Raw genomic sequence first — 19,092 nt, forward strand, 5'->3', positions numbered from 1 at the left:
GACTGCTCTATGTTTGCTCAAGCCAGCAGAAGTGCATTCACAGATGAGGGTGTTACCAATTGCAGCGAAAAAGTACAGAAATCACCAAGATCCTGGATCCTGATAGAATCTGGCAGCTTTTCATGGTCTCATGTTATACCTCATCCTCACAGATGCACGACACGAAGCATCAATGCTGTGTGCAGACGTAGTCCTTGAAGGATCTCCAGGCACTCCACGAAAGCTGTTAGCAACAAAACTGTGTGAGACCGGTCTGTTCCGTGGGCCCAGAAAACCCACCATCTCCAGGGGAATGCACCACACCGATGCCACTAGCTTTAATTTTGAGCCTGCAGTATCCCTGCAGAGCCTGGAAAAGCATTGCCTGGCTAACGGGGAAAGGAGACGGCGGGCAAACACGGAGCCAGCTGTCGGTATTAAAATTGGTTTTGACATTTGGGAGTTTTCTGTCTTCAGCAGAGAAGGAGGCAGATCTCCGGGAAGGCTGCGTCCCTGGAGCTCTTCTCCATGGAGAGGCCGGCCTGGAGCAAGGCATTTGCATATTTTAATGAGATGTGTGATTTCAAGACACTTTTCTAATGGGAGCGGAGATGTGTTAACCTGGCACCTCTGGGTCAGCAGCATGAGCAGAGCTCTCAGTGAAGCATCTGCAATGAGACAGGGACCGCAAAGGACCTTGTTCATATTGCTGTTAAGTGACAAATTCTGGGTTAACCTCTTCCTTTGGTCCTGGCCCTGTACATGTATGTCAGAGAGCCTGGAGTTTCCTAGGAAAGCAAATACAGTTAACTCGAGGGAAAGCTCACATTTTGGCTGCAGGCAGTATAATAGCAAATAATTAGCAGCAAAATATAATATTATTTTTTAATGATAATTCATGTATCCTGTTATGCTGTGCAAACTCGTCCCCAGCGTGACACTAATCAGAGCAGTGGGGTACATCGGCAGCATTGCTGGTCAGGCTGCTGATTGCAGCTGGCGCTCCTTTTAGAGGCTTATTTGAGAAAGGAAATTCCTATTTTCCCTAATCATCTCCGTATGTAAAATGCTGTTATTTGGGTGCTCATTAGGTGGAGGTGGCACTTCTAGACAAGGATGCTGCTAGCTGCTAGGTTTCTGCTCCAAGGAGATGAGCCGGCTAGTACAAATCTCAAAGCACCTCGGAGAGATTGGAAATTAATGATTTGCCTAACGAAGATGGGTTGGTCCCTGGCAAACGAACCAGGGTGGGTGCCGTTACTGCGCGCAGCAAAGGCCAATTGCCATGAGGGGCACTGGGGCTCTGCAGGAGCGTGCCCTTGCTAACCCTGCAAAAGTGTGCTTGTTGCAGGAGGAGGAGGCACTTCTGGTGGGGAGCTTGCTTTGAAATGCGCAGAACTGCTCCCTGGTGCAGGGCACCGATGCCCGCACAGCAATCTGGATGCATGGGGAGAAGAAGAGCATAAGCTACTGAAAATGAAAGGGAATCAATAAAAAATGCAAACCATCTGGGGATACGAGGTGCATCCTGTTTGATCAGGGAGAAAGAACTGCAATAGCCTACTGGCCTCCCTTTGGGATGAAGAAATTGGCCTTCTTACAGGCTACATAACCCCTCGGCTGAGTGTGTGTTTGCCTTCCAGGAAAGCTGCCCTAGGTAGCACAGCTGTTCAGCGGTACTGCCCGTGTCTGCAGCCCGGGAAGCCCAGGAGTGCACTGCAGAGCCGGTGTGCAGAGCCAGCTCCTGCCGGAGGGTGTCCAGCCTCTGGAGCAGGAGCCTGCCCTGATGTGAGCCCTGTCCACAGCCTGGACCTTGGCCAGGGAAGTTGCAAAAGGAGAGTAAAAAGACGAGGTAAAAGGCCATTCCTGCTGACTAGCTTTCTCCCTATGCAAAAGTTGAACTGAGCCATTCAGGCAGGAGAACCAGGAAGGCCGCAAATTTGCAGCACGAAGCTCGGCACTGGGCACCACCATCTTGGGGCTCTTCAGAAAAGGGAGAGATGCTCCTCCTGCCTCTCCACTTAGGAAACTGTGATAAAATCCCATGCACTCCCAAGGTAACAGCAGCCAGGCAGTCCCAACTGGGATATGATGTGTCCCTGTAAAGAGCTGCTTCTGGCACATGGCGGGACAGGGTGCTTGAGGAGTGAACGCAGGGGCAGCCATGGCAGAGGGGACTATCCATCCCAACCCAGAGAGCCTTCATGCTTGGCAGCCGTAATCTTTCCTGATGGACAGGCCTGTACTTTTTAGTGCACATAACTGTCAGATTTCCAGGAATCCCTGCAAAATGGATTTGCAAAAAAAGAAGAAAAAAATGTTACTAACTGCTAAATCGATATAACAAGTAATTTAGAAGCAGATGGTGTATTTTTCTATGATCAAAAGCATGTCTGCACAAGGAAAAATATTATTACTGCAATTTACCTTCCTATTCCTGCCCTACAGCCATTACTCTTTGGGGTTTATTCCAATAAAAGAGAGAATATCTCCCAAGCCAGAGGAGAGTTCCTATTAATCTTTTAGACCACAAACCGCCTTGACTTTACAAGTGCACGTCAGAAAGGCTGTCCCGCTCCATGTCTGGGCTGTAAAAGAACTAGCTTAGTTTGGAGAAGATGGACAATTATTGTCTTTCATTTCTTTGAGCAACTCTTCTGCCAGCTGCCTCTTCCCATGGGTCGGGGACTCTTTTCTGGTTTATTTTGTGGAAGTTCCTCTTCACCCTTCTGGCAGCATCCTCCACTGTACGGGACCTTTCCCCAGTGATGCTCTTGCCAAAGGGCCTGTAATTAAGACAACTGCCTCATATGTCTCTGAGCCACGTGGGACCTTGTCACATCAACTACCCAGACACAGAGGATACGCACTGCCTCTCCTGAGAGGAGCCTGTGCAGATCCCTCTGTAACCCAGCAGCAGCAGTAGCTGACTTCAGTTCCCAGGGGGGATCTCCAGAGAGGTGAGACACATTAGGCCCGTGTTCCTCAGAGACCTAAAGTATTTGCAAAAAACCCAAGGGTCCTGTTAGGAAATTCCCTTTTTTTATCGCAGTGGGCAAACTTGGAAAATTGCTGCCCTTTTCTCTGATGCTTATCAGAAACTCAAGACACAGGATTTCATGCCCATATGAGAAACTCTGGTCGGTGTGGCATGGTGCAAGCTGGCCAGCTGTGGCGGGTAGCGCAAGTGAGAGTCAGGGCATGAGTTCATTGTAAACTCGGCACATCCTTCCTGCTGCCGAGCCGTGCTGGAGCAAAGCTGGGGCTCAGGCACCGAGACACTAAACAGTGCTGGTGCTCAGGACAGGCTTGCGCTTATGGAGGATGGCTGTGCCCCGTGCTTGCGGATGACACTGTGCCGGTGTCACCCACCCTGTACTCACAGGGGTTGCTGTGCCAGTGTCACCTCTGCATCTCATCAGGAGGACAGCAGGAGTTCAACAGTGTCTGTGATCCAAGATTTAGTTTCATGTTTTAAGAAACCCAAGAGGTACCAAGTGCTTTCCAGTTGCACTATAGAAATCATGGCCATTCCTCTGATGTGTAAGAGTGAGAGCAGATCCCAGTGTTGCTTCCATCCAACTCAACCCAAGGCCTCCGTGGGAAAAAGGAAACTATGGTGCCTGCTTGGAGCTCCTCTAGCCTCCCCCTACCTCTGCTCCTCATGTGGCTTCTGCCAAGGGTCCTTCCAGTCGATTCTCCTCCTGACAACCTGACATTCCTCTTTCCTAAAGTTCTTAATTTTCACAGTCTTGGATCCTGCAGTTTCTTATATTGGACTCAGACAGGGACAAGCTCTGATTCTTTTCATCCTAGCATATTGTTCTGCCAGAGCATTTTCAGGGACGGTTTCAATAGCAAAGAGCACCTTTCTGTGCTGTGGGATTAACATCAATAGCCGGAAACATTCAAACGTCAGGAATCAGCACTGAACTTATCGGCACAGGGAAGATTTGTGTGGTTGGCCGTGGGGTCTGGCTATCGTGATAGGATGGTGTCTGTATGGAGTGACTGCTGGAAGCAATTAGCATTCCCATTCGGGACCTCACAGTGCTATCCCTCAGAGACAAATAATAGCTCATCTGGGTTTTTATTGTGCCAGCCACCTTTATGGCATGAGGACTAATATTTTTGAAAGCCGCTTTAAAATAAATATAATGAACTCAGCTTATGTAACTGGAATGATGGTAATAGGCTCAGATAAAAAGCACATTTCCCAAGCTAAGGCAGTTCAAGGCAATTGCAATTTTATTTGGCCGCCATGAATTAAAGAGCTCAAGTAAAGTGGATTTTAAAGGTGCTGTGAGCGTAGGGGGAATGGATGGCAAATAGGAAAGAAAGAGGAAAAAAAGCCCAATTTTGCTATATATGCTGAGCTCCTGGGGTGCTGGGGGTAAGAAGGGGGCCAAAGAGAGGGCTTAAATGGAGGAGGAGAGACATTTCCACTCAAACACTTTCATGCCAGGCCAAGATGTGCTCAGAGAGAAGTGGGAGGCGCAGTGGGGAGCCTGTTGGAGCCGCGTTACTTGTGTCGTCCCCTGGCCTTTGGCTATCTGATGGGAAGGCAGATTGCTCCAAGGCAGACCAGGGCAGCTGGACTTTGCATTTCATCCCTTCCAGGGTCTGCAGTCAGATGGTGAAGGCCAGGCTGAGTGGAGATGTCTCCAAACCGCTGCCAGCGCTGAGCCAGCCCAGATGGCTCCCGGCAGCACGAGGGAGGGGTGGCTTTTCCAAAGACGTTAAAGCAACTTTAGGGACACCAGTTTGGGGTGTTATTTAGCAAGCTGCTAAATGCCGTGTCCTGCTACAGGGGTACTGGGCCCCAGCCTACAAAACACCAGTCGGAGAGGGTGGGAGGCCCCGAGGAAAGAGCCGTCACTTCCGAACAGGCAGACGCGGCAAATAGCCCTGAACGAGAGCCTGAGCTCGAAAGGGAGGAGTGGCCGTGGCGAAGAGAGAGATACAGTGGAAAGAATGATTACGTTGTCCCGAGATGTTTGCTTACCCATTGGCAGAACACTATTTCCCCAGCAATATCACTTGTACTTTTCATTAGTCAGTCCTGACCTTTTAGCGCCGTAATCAAACAAGACAACCTAACACTTAAATCTGAGCATTTAGCGCTGACATTTACAATTGGTTCTCAAGTTAGAGAGACCAAATGAAAATTTCCTAGCAGACAGCATGCTGCAGGGAACAGGAATCAAATAATTCATTTGCTGAATAACACGCATGCCAGCCCTCTTCGGCTCTCTGCCTCGGCCTACATCACATCAGCTGGTATTTGTACTGGAGTCCTTGTCATTAAAAAGTCAATATTCATCTGGAGTTACTACCCCACTGAGGTGTCTCAGGTTCCACCGACATCTCCCCTTCTAGGTGCAGAGAAACTGTATTTGGCATTTGGTGAATGTAAACACAAGTGATCCTGCCTGGGCGAGAGCCTTACAGCAGTGGGGAGAGGTGTTAAATGTGGAGGATCCAGTACTGAGTCTGGTTGCTCTCCCTCAGCCTTGGCAGCATCCTCACTCGAAAACTGGGCGCTCGGCATATCCCGTGGCGGGCGCTTGGCGCACCCTTGCGTGCTGCTGGCGCCCGTCTCCTGTGGCAGCTGTCCCAGCGGCAGCTGCTGGGCACTTGTGCATGTCCCATGGGCAGGGACAAGATTTAGGCCGCTTCCCCGAGGGAACGTGGGGCTCTGGTGATGTGGGCAAGCTGCTAGCAGTGCTTGCCTGTGCCGGGACGCAAAGCGCGTGGGATGCCCAACTCTTCTGGATTTTAGGCTATGCAAAGAGCTGAAATGCTGCTCACGTCCCCCAGGCATGTCTGCAGCAGAGCAGCCCAGGTGACTGATCCTGGCCTCCAGAGATGGTTGGAGCAGGGATGGGGCTGGCAGGTGTATCTGGCGTACATATCCTGCCCTTGGCCTGAGGCCTCTTTCACATGGATGTGAAGGTGTTTCGGGGAGGACATGATGGGCTAACGCCAGGTGACATAGGAAAGCTGGGCTCCGAACGCTCCTCAGCCCTGTCTCTGGGCTGGTGGGACTTTGTGTGGGTGTGGTCTTGGCTTCCCTTCCCCTCGCCACCACCACGGCGTGGTTCCCAGCTCACCTCAGTGCCACTATCTGTGTCATGCGCTCACAAATTGGCCGCTTTATTAAGTTAAAGCCATAAAAACAAAGCCTAAACAAGCCCACTACCTTCAGTGCTTGTCCTGCCGTATTTAAATGCAAAACAATGGCAAAACTGAGACAATATCTGACTCTGAAAAGGTCTTTAGCTGCAGATCACCCTCCAGCCCTACTCAGAAACACCCTCAGCCCATAAATATGCTTAAATAGACATAAATACTCTGCCCCACATGGTTGAGTCATTACTGTTCTCAGCCATGGGTAATATGACATTTGGAGAAATTAATATGTTCATTTGGAATACAGAAAAACAGAAAATGAGATGTCCAAAGCACTTGTTATTGCATGCATTTTCTCAGCATTGCTAAGTGTGCGGCTTTGTTGAAGCACTGCCATTGTGCTGTCGAGAGGGCCAGCACTTTACGGTTTTGCATAAGAGCTAGAATCAGCATTTGTTTAGGCGGTCGCTTTATGTCTAACAGCATTTCCCAAAGTAGCAGTACATGGAAATATTTTGCTCAGAGGAATAAGACCACTGTCTGCATAATGTGCCTGTAATCTTCAGCTGCTGCTCTGCCATTGCTTTTTGTTTATGGCGTGACAAAGGGTCAGACAGTATGCAAGATTTGGAAGAGGAAGAAGAAGAGATTCAAATGCTATAAAGCAAGATAGCGCTGTGTCTACGAGGACAGCTTAGGCAGAACCATTTGAAATAACTTGCTCATGCCAGCTGCAAATGCAAAATGGACCTCCTGTGTGCAGGTGAGGGTGTGCACCTTCAACAAAATGGCTTGCATTTTTGTAAAAAAGTAGGGGAAACACGTGTATAAAGTATTTTTTTTTAAATACAATAAGAGGCTTATTTCTCAAGTTTCCATCCAAAGTCATGCTACACCTGAAAATTACTCTTAAAATGCAGGTGGCTCCCAAGTGAAGCCCATTGGCCACCATCGTAGTGTCCCTAAGGCCAGGCTGGCCCCAGGGCCCTGGAGTGCTTACAGCAGCCGGTGAATGCCAGCCAGGAGCGTCACGGCCCAGCGTTGTGGTGCCTGAGACCGGACCGGTGCCCACCCGGGGACATGGCCCGGGCCTCCCGGGACCTCTGCTCTGCTCCTCCTCAAGTAAGATTTTGAATTGCACCCGCTGGGCCGTCACTTTCCCGTGTTTTCCTCCTTCTTCTTGTCTTTATGGAAAATATTTGTTTTCTCTTTTCCTCCCGTACCTCATGCCTGGCCGCCGGGGTATTAGACTCCCTGCTTCCATCTCGCGGGTGACATCGCCATGGCGACAGATGGGGATGTGAAATTGCACAGATAGCCCAAGAAACGAGTCAGGAATCACCCTTTCCTCCCCTCCACATTTGCAGTAAATCAAATCGTGGCAAAATGCATTTTAACGCGTGACGCTCTCGAGGAGACTCCCCTGTGGACGCCGCGTGCGAGGGACGGTGCTGTGCTTGGCAGTCAGCAGTGGTGGTTTTCAGCCAGATCACTGACTGGAAAGCCACTTTTCGGGGAAGGGAAACAGCTCTGTGAGGCGCAAACCAGGCAGAGCCCAGGCAGGACCCTGCTGGCTTGGCCTGAGCTTTTGCTCCGTCTTGCTTGTCTTTGCCTGACCTGAGGGATGGTGGCGGCTCCAGAGACCCGGACGGCAGCGTGCAGTGCATCTGGGACGCGCTCCCCTGTTGGTGTCTGTCGCGCGGCTCCTGGTCCCAACGGCCCATGCGCGAAGGGCGCAGCGATGCCCAAGCCTGGTGCCCCTCCGCTTCTGCTAGTGCAAATTGCTCCCCCATGGGCCACCGCCGGAGGAGCAGCAGCGATGTCGGCTGCTCGGGCTGCATGGCATGGCCCCAAATTAAAAACACACAGTCTCAGTCCAACCCAACGCAAAAGCAGAGTCATGAAATGCCCTTGGCTTTCCCTATATGTATTGCTCACACAGTTTGCTGACAAGAAATCTCCCACAGTATCTCCAGTACAGAAAGGTTTGATGATATTTGTCTCCCGCCCATCTAAAAAAATCTTTGTATCCAGTTTCTATTATATGCATTTTTATGTGAACTATTAAATTCACACGGTATTTCGCTTTAGCAGTTACCTTTTAAAACTTCAACACCAAACTTTTTGCCTTATTATGAGCCAAGTGTCTTCTATCTTTTCTGCAGTATTTGCTCTTTGGGGAATGTTCCACTTAACGTCATCTGGCTTGCGCTACTTTCTACTATTTTCAATTTTTAAAAAATTGAATAAAAAGAGTCCAGAGGAGAGGAAAGCAAATGGATCTCAGCATCCTCATGTCCTCATGAGACAAAATGGAATGAAAGCGCTAGCCTCCTCCTCCACCTGAAGCAAGGAAGTGGCCAGAACAGATGCAGTCAGGAAACGCACTGAGCTTTTATTTTTCTGAGTGGGTTTCAGTAGAAACTCAGTGGTCAGGAGAGGTCTTTGCTTTGCCAAGAGCTTCCCGAAGTGGCATTGGCGCAGGGACTGCACCAGACCTCCTGGGGCCCCTGGGGCTAGAGCTCACCTCTTGCAGGATAGTGTTGCCACAAGCAGATGAACCCGGGGGTGGCTTCCCTACGAGGTGGGCCCAGGCATCCGCGGTACTGTCCTCTTGGGACAAAAACGGAGGCAGAGAGTTAGAGAAATCTGGATTTTACTTTCCAGCTCCGCCATTCATCTGCTTTGGGTCCAGGTATGATTTGGCTCTGGGCCTCAGTTTTCTGCCCTATAAAATGGGAATATTCCTGTTCCCTTCCAATTCATGCTGGCAGCCGTGAATACCGAAACCATACAGTGCGATTCTCCATCACTAATTATTCCAAAGTACAAAGTGTTTTGGAAAAGTTCCTCTAACGTGTTTGTATCTTTGTGTGTGTGTGTGTGTGTGTGTGTGAGTGATCCCTTTGTAAGTGCAAACGCTATGGCGCTTGGCTGTGAGGACGCGCTGGAGTAAAAAGCTGAAGTGAGATATATATATATATTTCTCCATTTAATATATCCATTTAATTTCTCTCTGTGTGTTCTAAAATAGATTAGCTTTCAAGAGGCTCTGGAACTGAGGACAGCTGAATTGACAACCAGAAGATATAGGTTTATTCTACAGCAAGAGTATGAAAACCACATAAAATTGGAATTCATTTTAGAACACTCGTTCATGAGTTCTGAAGCCAGGAATGAAATTTAATGTATAATGTGGAGAGATACAGATGAGACCTTTTCAGAGTTTCCGTGTTTTTGATATACTATATATTATCAATGCTGCATGGTAGGTTTTTCCCCCCTCTCCAGAAGTCTTTCTAAAAGCAGAAGCTTATTTTTGAAGGCTTTACTGTAATGGTGACATATCCATACGCAATATGAATGACCTGTTGTTTCAGATGATGATAATGTGAATAAATACCAAATTAAAAAAAAATCAAACCCTGTAGATCAGGAAAAATAGCAGAATTTAAAACACCCAGAAAGCTCTTGCTCCAGCAAAGGGCACGTAACCATGGCAACAGGAGCCCTCACTGTCACGATAATAAAAAAATATATTATTCTAGGAGAGCTCTTAAAAGGGAAATATACATTTTGCTGAGGTGCATGATGAAATATTGGGCAGCAGAGTGAAGAATGATACAGAGGAGTCTGGAAAGTAATCCTGGCGATTCTTCAAACTGCAGCAGGGTCGAAGAGGGAATTTGTTTGCTGGGAGGCCGCAGCGGGCGTTTAACGCCGGTCCGAGCAGCACCGCTCCTCCGGAGCCGGGAGCGGGCCGAGCCTGCGGATGGTGCCTGGAGCAATGCAAACCTGACGGCAAAAGCTGGCGGCTGTTAGGGCACGCTCTGGCCCCGGGCAGCCGTGCTGAGGTCTGGAGGCAGCAGCCAAGGCCACAGCAGCGGGCGAGCGCTGCCGTCTCCTCCGACCGTTGCCGCAGCGTCGCGGGAGCACCGAGCACTGGCGGCACGCTCTTCTGGTTGCGAAGGACACGTGGCAGCCGGCCGCATGTTGCAGAGCTGCAGACCTTTTTTGCAAAGACTGTGATTTTTTTTTGCAAAGAGAATTGTGGAAAAAGGTCAACTCGGGCAAACTTTTCTTGTTTCAGAATTTTGAAAAGAAGCCATCGTTTCACTGGCAGTTAAAAAAGCATAGGTCGAGGTTTGCAGAACACTTTGAAAAAGGGGGTGGGAGGTGGGGATGTGCAATTTCCCCCGTAGAAATACCCAGGATTTTCTGCCCAGCACAAGGCAGGGGGCTGAACGGCTCCCGTGCACGCAGGTGGCCAGCACCCAGCCCCGTGGCCCTGGGGGGAGGCAGCGCCCGCTGAGCAGGGATATCTCAGAAAGGGTGCCCCATCTCCGGGCATTTTCCCCTCCTGCCCAGTGCGCTAAAGCTGTGGCTTGCCCAGGTTTTGGGGGCCAGTGCTCACATGCAGGACTCAGGGCGGACCAGCCACTCCGGCTGCAGAGAGGCGCTCTGGGTCTGGGAGGAAGCTGCCAGCTGCACCAACAGAAACCTGCTGCTCCCATAAGCAACTGTCCCATCAAGAAGCAGATTTGCAAGTCACTCGGCTCAGCGGGAGGCCTGAAGTCGGAGAACGGTTTGTTAGAGCTTTCTCCTTGGTTTCATCTGCAGCAAAATGGCTTTAGCACAGCGAGCGCTCCGAGCGCAGCTGTGGGTCCTGCCTGCTCCAAGAGGCGCTCCCTGCTCTCTGGGAGCACCGAAGTGTAGGGTAAATGCATCTCCTTGGGGCACCCCGGCTCAAACCCTGCTCGCGGGCACAGTCCAGGGCTGTCTGCAACACAGAAGGGGGGGAGCGAGCCACGGGACGGAAAAAAAAAACGGGGAAAAAATTGACCCCAAGAGGTAGGAGGTTGGCAGAGAGGAAGAGCCCTGCCACAGGAGGCCCCGGGCTAGCAGGGGAGCGCGCGGGGGCCTGCCACGCAGCGGCACGCGCCAGTCCCACAGTGTCCCCAAGCCGCTCCAAATAATTCCCCTTGTTTGGCGGCGCCCGGGTGAGCAAGAAGCACAAGGGGCTCCCGCCGCTGCCACGCGCTGCCTGCTGTTCCTCCCATTCACAGCCGGATTAGAGCAGCGGGTCGCTAATGACTTCCACTGCTTCGCACAGATCCAGCGGCTTGAAACCTCCACCAGGGAAATGACCTTGCCACAAGGGAGCTCCCTGCCTCGCATGTGCTGCAAGAGGCCACCGGGCAAGGCAGGGGAGCTGGAGGGGCTGGCGGAGGCTAGCACAGCCAGTAGGGTGGCAGGTAAACAGGTGTCCTTGTGCTTTTTGTTCTTCCCTGTCATCTATGCACCAATCTGATCTTTTCTCTCTTTATTCCAGCCTCTCTCCCCATCCTTGTCTCTCACTCTGCACCCTCTGCAGTTTCTCTTTGGGGAAGATGCAGAGCTCCCCCCGAGGAAGGGCCGGTGGGAGCTGCCTGCCTGGAGTCTACCCATAAGCCTTGAGGACTCAAGTCTTTTCCCCATCCAGGCTGATTCGACAGACAGGGTTGTGTTTTGCTTGACCTTAATTACATCAAAATAAAGCTACCCGGGCAGCAATAATGCTCAATACTTTATAAGGCAGGTGCACGAGGGATGTGAATTCCAGGAACTGACTGAGTTTACAGATTTCCTTTTGCAGTAAGTTGGCCATATGAGCACTTTGCTGGTGCCCGGGGGATGCTGCCCTTGCATATGCACAGAAAGAGGCCATGAAGCCTTGGACTGGTCAGTTTGGAGAGCTGTGATTTCTAGTGTCAGAGTTGATAAGGAAATATTAGATTTTATGGGATGCTAATTGCTTTAATCTAGATTCATCTAGTTTGGTGGTAGTAGGGTTGTGCTACTGTATTAGTAATCCAACCTGACCAAGAAACACTGCTGTCTGAACTTGTTCTCTTCAGCCTTCAGCCCTGATTATTTGATCTTCTTTCCCACATGGCCTTGGAGCCACCAAACAGCACCCCGCTGCTCTCTGTTTTCCTTCACATGCAGAGAAGGCTGTTGTTACAGATAACAACTCAGCAGAGCTTTCCTTGATTTGGGAAACTAAATCAAAACTAGTGGATATGCATTTACATTTAGGAGGGAACGTGGGAAATAGTCTTTCTTCTAGCTTAGCTATCTATCTCCCTCGTTACTGAACACATCTCTAGGAAGCCTCTCTGTCTCGCTCCTGCCCTGTCAGTCCCTTATTCAAACAATGCAACATCAGTCTTACTTGGGAGCTCGTTTTGCCCACAGACCTGAAAGCACCACACAAACATCACTAACTCCATTTACCCAACGGAACTAAAGGAGGGAGAAGTTATATGGGTGGTCTGCATGAAGCCCTGGTAAGACCAGTCTTCTGAGTGCACCTCCCAGGACCCAGCCTTGGGTCTCGGCCCTGCCCTGGCAAAACTGGGCATTGGCCCTTTCTCAAGTGACACTTATAAAGGGCATTGAAACCTCTGAATGTTGTAAAGAGGGCAAATCCTATTGTATACCCAGGAGAAAAGACATCCAGATCCCCTCCTCTGTCCTCTATAAGGCGGGAGTCACCTCCACCCCAGCACTTCAAAGCAATCCTGGGCACAGTTCTTGGGGGGCTTCTCTCATGGCGAGTCCAGGTGGGGACCCTGTGGACAGTGCTGCCCACGCTGCAGCAGGCCCTCTCAGCCCGTGGCACAGCTCAGCCTTAGTCCCACTCCGTCCCCAGCCCAGACACCCAGTGTCAGCCCCACTGAAGGTGAGGGAGCTGGTCAGATGAGCAGGGGGAGAGACAACCTGCAGCCAGGGCTCTGGATTAGGAAAATCCATGAGCGATTCCAGCTCGCTGCCCCCCTTTCCTCCCCAAGCTGGGTCTCCCCTTGGTGGTCACATCCACAAACATGTCCCTGCAGATGGAAACTGCTAGCGCTTCATGCTTTTCACCTGTTTTCTTGCACTGAAAGTTTTCTGTGGTGGAAGATCCTGTGTCACACATCTGGATGTTTCTGCATCATTGATAGTAACTGATAATAAGAAACCTTCACTTTTTACAGCAGGGCTGTGCCTAGAAAGGACACAAATCCCCTGTGTGTCAAAAGAGTCATTAGGCTGTAATCATCCCTGATGCAACTTCACTGACTGCTGAGATGCCAGCAAAAGCTGAGTTAGCTTTAATTGTTATTTCTCCCTCCTCTCTTGCACTGACTGTGGCGAAACATGAGGCATCCTGTTCGTTTTCACACTCACCTAGGGTTGATTCGTAATACTTATCTCAGGAAATCTCTCCTAGCAAAACACTTATAAGCACTTCTGAATCCTCCTCAGCACAGAGAGAAGGAAAAAGACACCCCACGGGAGCAGGTCACTGCTCTGCTCATGCTCTCTGTAGCGGAAGGAGCAGAACAACCCAGTGGAGCTCCCTTTCTAACAGGTTTTATAAAAGCGTGAGGCATGGGGCTTGCTTAATCTGTTGACCAGACAAAACCCTACACTAGTGTCCTTGTGGTAAAGAGAAGTCATCTGTATAGAGATCTTGAAGGAAGTGCATGCTCTTGAGAATTCATAAATAAATGCAGAACTGGGGCATTATATCTTAGCTCCACTATCCAATAACACTTCATAATCCCAAGGACATTATCTTAACTCAGGAGAGTGAAATATGAGTGAATGGTAATTCTAATAACCTTCATGTTTTGTAGGGAAGCAAGAGCAGTGAAAATTCCCTGCAAAGCTTTTGCAAAGCCTGTAGCGAAGCGACTGCAGTCAAATGCAAGTGATACCTCTCCTACACTTAGCCAAACCCTGGTGGGGCTTGGCTCGTCTTTGCTGATGTTCTCATACAAAATGCAGGGCCAGGGAAATGCTGAGCCCTGGCCCTGTGAACCTGCACTGAGCCTCCTGCACCTGGCCCTCCCCAGTCCCTGGAGAGGGCACATATCCATGGAGGAAACGCTAGTGGTGTTCGCGCTCAGGCCTGGACGCAGGCCAAGCCTGAGGCCAAGAGCGTCCCCTTCTCCCTCGCCGTGGGGTACTTATCTCCAAATTACTCTGGCCCAAAAGCAGGAATAGAGGTTCTTGGACCAGGGACGGCTTTAAGGTCCAGGACTGCATGACCCATCAGATCTATAAATGTGTTGTTATTCCATTAGAGAGCAAGTAAGAAATGATCTCCAAAGCAATGGGCTGGAGCATAGCTTTCTAACTTACGTGATCCCAGGGTATTGGCCCTTAAAGCCGGGATGCTGTTATCTGAGAAACTGTCATTTCAAAAGTCCCAGGATATCTGTGGCATTTTTCCTTCCCTTAGACCTTTCTAGGCACAGGGATGTAAAACACTTCAAGACAGCTTGCAAAAGCTTCCTGAAACTTGCCTAAAATAGAAATGTGGGGAGCTGGACCCTTGCAGGGAATGAGGGGAAGCTGTGGACGGTGGAAGCAGGCACGCAGGCCTGGCTGCACGGCGCGTGCCGCTTTTCCCAGGGCGCTGCAGGGGGAGCTCGTGCAGTTCCAAAGCGCGCCCACTTCACAGAAATTATCCAGCACATTTTCCTCCTAATTTGATTTTCCTTTTGGAGGAGTCCTTGTAAATGAGTCAAAGTTTCATATCTTGCAGTTTGCTTCCAAACTAACTCAAGAGAAATTGAGGATGATGACATCTCCCTCCTAATGATCGCCGATGCAGTCTGGGATGGTTAGTGCATGAAGTAAATAGCATCTGATGGCTGACGAAGAACGTCGCCTTGGAAGTTGCGCTCGCATTCACAGGCAGAGCTACACCACCCACGCACATGCATCTACACAGCTGTCTTCGAGGCAGGTCAGCCAGGCAACACTCTCCAGGCATACGGGGAGAGCAAGCCCTTCCACAAATATGCTCCCGCTATTTTGCCTGGAAGGTGCATTGCTTTATGCTGAGATAAGTCAGAAAGAGGAGCAATCTTTGGGCTCGTTCTGCTCATGCATCTCTTGTGCAAACCTAAAACAATCCCTCTAATTTTCTTGGTTCTTGTTCGCTTTTCAGCAGCATTTGGCCTTTTGAGCCCAGTTTGCTCGGGCTTATCAAACATCCCAGTCCGTGGGCCAGCCTTCCTATGAGGGCCTTTCTGCTTTGCACCAGTAAAACCTCCTGGGAGATGGTTTCAGACCAGAGGGTAGAGGCTGCAGCAAAGATCATGGTAACCTGAAGGTTTAATCTTTTGATAGCCTGTTTGGATCTCCGGCTGCTGCTGGACAATCTCATGATTTTTGACAAGGATGGAGAATCCTCTCATCTGATTTTCTTTGCTAGCTGTTGGAGGACGTTCAGCTTAAACTAGACCTATTTGTTCACACAAAAAAGGACAGTCCCTGCGGTGCTGTACTTGGGTTGGGGCAAGCAGGGGAGTTTGTGGGCACTTGTGCAGCCCTGGCCATCCCAAACACTTGCAGGTGCACAGTTGTCGTTGGCGTGAGGTTTCCTGAACTGGAGCCTTATCACTGAACCATGTGTTGCATGAGTTCAGGGACAGTGATGTCTGGTGTGGATTATACGAGGCCAGCTTTATTTGTTGCTGTGTGGTATAAAATAGAGCTATTCTCTGTGCCCAGTTGGAGCATAGCCCTTCTGGTGAGCTCTGAGAAGACCCCTAGTAGCTACAGGCAGACTTTGAGGGCTCGAGGGAAGAACTTTTTTCCCACTGTGGTCCCCAGGCTGAGTGCTCAGTACAGCATCAATTATTCTTAAACTCTCATCTGGACTTAACTGCAGCTCGTGCTAACATGAGGAGCAACACCAGGAATGCCAGTAAATGCACTCATGTGCTGAGGAAGCCAGCGCTGCTTGGGAAAGTCGGCTCTGCAGGTGAGTTCCCCAGGAGCGACGTTTGCTTTGGCTGACGTGTGGGCATGTGTGCACACAGCGTGCTCGTCTGCACTGACATGCAGATTAAAAGATATCTGTGTAATTGTAAGCCTCCTACTCACCTGGTGTTCGAGGAAAATTTAGCTTAAGGTCTCTTTAGAAAGGTTTCCTTCTTCTCAATCTTTACCTTGTTTGATGGAACAAAATTTTCCTCACCTGCAGTTCCAGATTCTGCCCTGGATCAGGACAAATGAAACACAAGTGACTGTACACACAAGTGAACTGAAAACACGAGTATCCCCTCAGATAGCTATAATGCAAACCACAGGAAACACAGCTAAACAAGGACACTAAATAAATTTGTGCAAGCTTATTTATATATGTTTCATTGTTTGCTCTGAGGAGCAAGTAAAAAGAAATTAAGGAATTAGTAGTTATTTTGTCCATCAGAAACACTTCTTACTCCCTTTCATTTATATTCCTCATAGGTGCCATTTCCATATAAATGTGAAGACTCTATGTACTAAGAAGCATAATGCAGGCTTGGGATACATATAAGGGAGAAAAAGGACTTTGGATAAGATGCAGATAATTTAGCTTTTATGTATACACAAATATGGATATACATATCATTACCATTTTATTTATGCATGTGTGTGTTTACACATACAGATCTTCTCTATTTACATATTTATGGAAATGCTAAAAGTATTGCATATTATCAGACACAGTGCCCAGATAAAAGAAATGCTATGTGCTAATGAATATGAAAAAGAAGAAAACAAATATAAAATAGCAATAAATCAATAGTCTCACCTTTTTTCTATGTCACTAGAAGTAAATTACATTGCCAAACAAATACATTTTTTACCCCACAGCTCTGTAAGACAGACCAGTGTAGAGGTGGTCAGGAATAACCTTCCTTCTTCCTCTGGTTGTTGGTTTTCCACTTTTCAAACAAAAAAAAAAATCACAGTTTTCCTCAGAAAGCAAGCACTGCCAAAAATACCACTTTTCCCCAAGCCCATTTTTCCACCAAAACCAGATTTAACAAGCAATTCCCATCTGCTCCTAAATATCCCCATTGGTGCTGCTCTTTGGCTAGGAAAATAGACCCTGATATGCCAGGCATTTACACACCGCTCTCCTACCCCCAATGTGTTCCCAGATCGTGTGAAAGAACGTCCAAACGCAAAGCGGCGAGAGAATTTGATACAAGAATTTTTAGCTTTGAAGTGAAATTTCACACCTTTTCTAAAATGATCCTTTGGTTTTTTGTTTTTTTCTTTCTGCAACAGTCCCTGGAGTTTCCAAAGCAAATTGAACATGAGCTTTAAATGCTGAGCGTTCCCTTGAAGGGCAAGTTCCTCTGCCTGGCCTGGACTCCTGTCCCAAATATTTGGATTCTCTGGAAGAATAAATATGAAATATCTCATTTTGAGAAAGCAAAACTCTCCCAGTGTTATTCAGGTGGTGTTTTTTTGGAGTGGCTTCTCTTCTGTAAAAAAAGACCTAATGTGAAATGATATGTGGAAACAAAAATACCAGAAGAAGAGCAAAAGCACGGGCCTACCTGGGACTGTTCCTGCCCCCTCTGTGGAAGACAGCTGCCTCTCAGCTCCTTTTGAATTGCTCTCAGTGCACTGCTTGTTTTTCAATTTCATTCCTTTTTCTAGGAGCGACCCCAGCTTTGTGTTTCCCTTTTAAGCTGATTGAAATAAAGTATTTGAACAAATGTCATGAGCACTTAGAAATCTCTTCTCTGTTTACTCTCCTTTGCTTTCATTCTGTCCATCTTCCGCAGTACCAGCTTTTAAAGCCTTGAGTGCTGTCTATCTAAATTAATGCATCTTGTAGGCAAGATACCATACAAATTCATTAATTTTTCTGTATGTTGGAAATATGCCTTTACTAATTCTCCAGTTCTGTTTCTCTGATGGTTGAATAGTTGAGCTTCTTTATAAACCATCAGCAGAGAGATGGTGACTCCTCGAGATCCATTAGGTACATACCTCTGGGAGAGTGTTATTCATCCAACAAATATTTATATTCAGTCTAGAAAATAGGACTCCAAAGAAGAAGCTTTATGTTCTCCCAAAGTCCCTTCGAAACATCTGCTGCTCCAGATGTGACTCCTGGAGGCCCAGGTGGGAGTGTCCATCTTGGGGAGGCATTCATGTATGCCAGCTCCTGGGGCTGAGCACTCCCTGTCATCCTCCATGCCGCATGGCCATACTAGGAGGTGGCAGCATGCTTGCAGCTGCTTACTTTCAAGGCCAGGCTGTGGCTGTAGCCACTCAGTGATCCTTCCTCTTCTTCATGGCCTCCATCACGGGGGAGACCTGCTACGAGAGGACAGAGTAACTACTGATGGGTATGTTTGCTTTGCACCACAGGGGTCAGGCACAGAATCAGCCTAGGAGACTCTTACCATGTTTCTCTGAGGAAGAAGGTCCATGAACCTTTGGTTGAAAGTAGGTGAGAGCACCCAACCTGGGTGCTGGCACGGTATCCCCCGAGCCAGAGAAGCTCAGAAGAAACCTTATGCATGAGGTCTTGTTTCCCACCGCTGCCACTCTGTTAACAGAGTGTGGGCCACGTGGGGAAGGTTGCCATGCTCTTCAAACGTAAAGCCTGGAGCTTTGCAGGCTTTTATAACTCCAACAAGACACCAGGAGCATCCAAGCTCCCCTGCCAGGAAGGGAATGAGCCTGAGTATCTCAGAGCAAGGCTTGAAACTATGCAGGGACAGAACGAGCATGGGAACAGAGCTCTAGTGGGAAGAAAAAAGGGGATCACATCTGGTTTGCCACACAGCTGTGCAAAACCCTGGGCTAGAGGGGAGGCACAGTGGGAAGAACAGGGTTCAGGGGAGGCTAGGAGTGCTTCTCCTGGGGATGGTGGCTGTTTTACACCAGCAGAGTCTGGAAGTGAAGCTATGAGCCAAATTCCTGCAAGAGCTGGTGATGGTGGTCAGGGGAAGGATGGATGTGTCTTCTGGGGACCACTCAGAACGTGTCAGTGAGATACTGGAAATAAATAGTGTGGCAGCCATGGCACTCCCACACCCTGCATGTGGCCCACACTTTCAGACTTACTCAGCAGCACGTTTCCAATAATGCTTTTCATCCCAATCTGCAACCCTACCTGCATCACTTCCTCTAAATGTGATATTC

Source organism: Struthio camelus, chromosome 18 (genome assembly GCF_040807025.1).
Source record: "Struthio camelus isolate bStrCam1 chromosome 18, bStrCam1.hap1, whole genome shotgun sequence".
Classification (NCBI taxonomy): domain Eukaryota; kingdom Metazoa; phylum Chordata; class Aves; order Struthioniformes; family Struthionidae; genus Struthio; species Struthio camelus.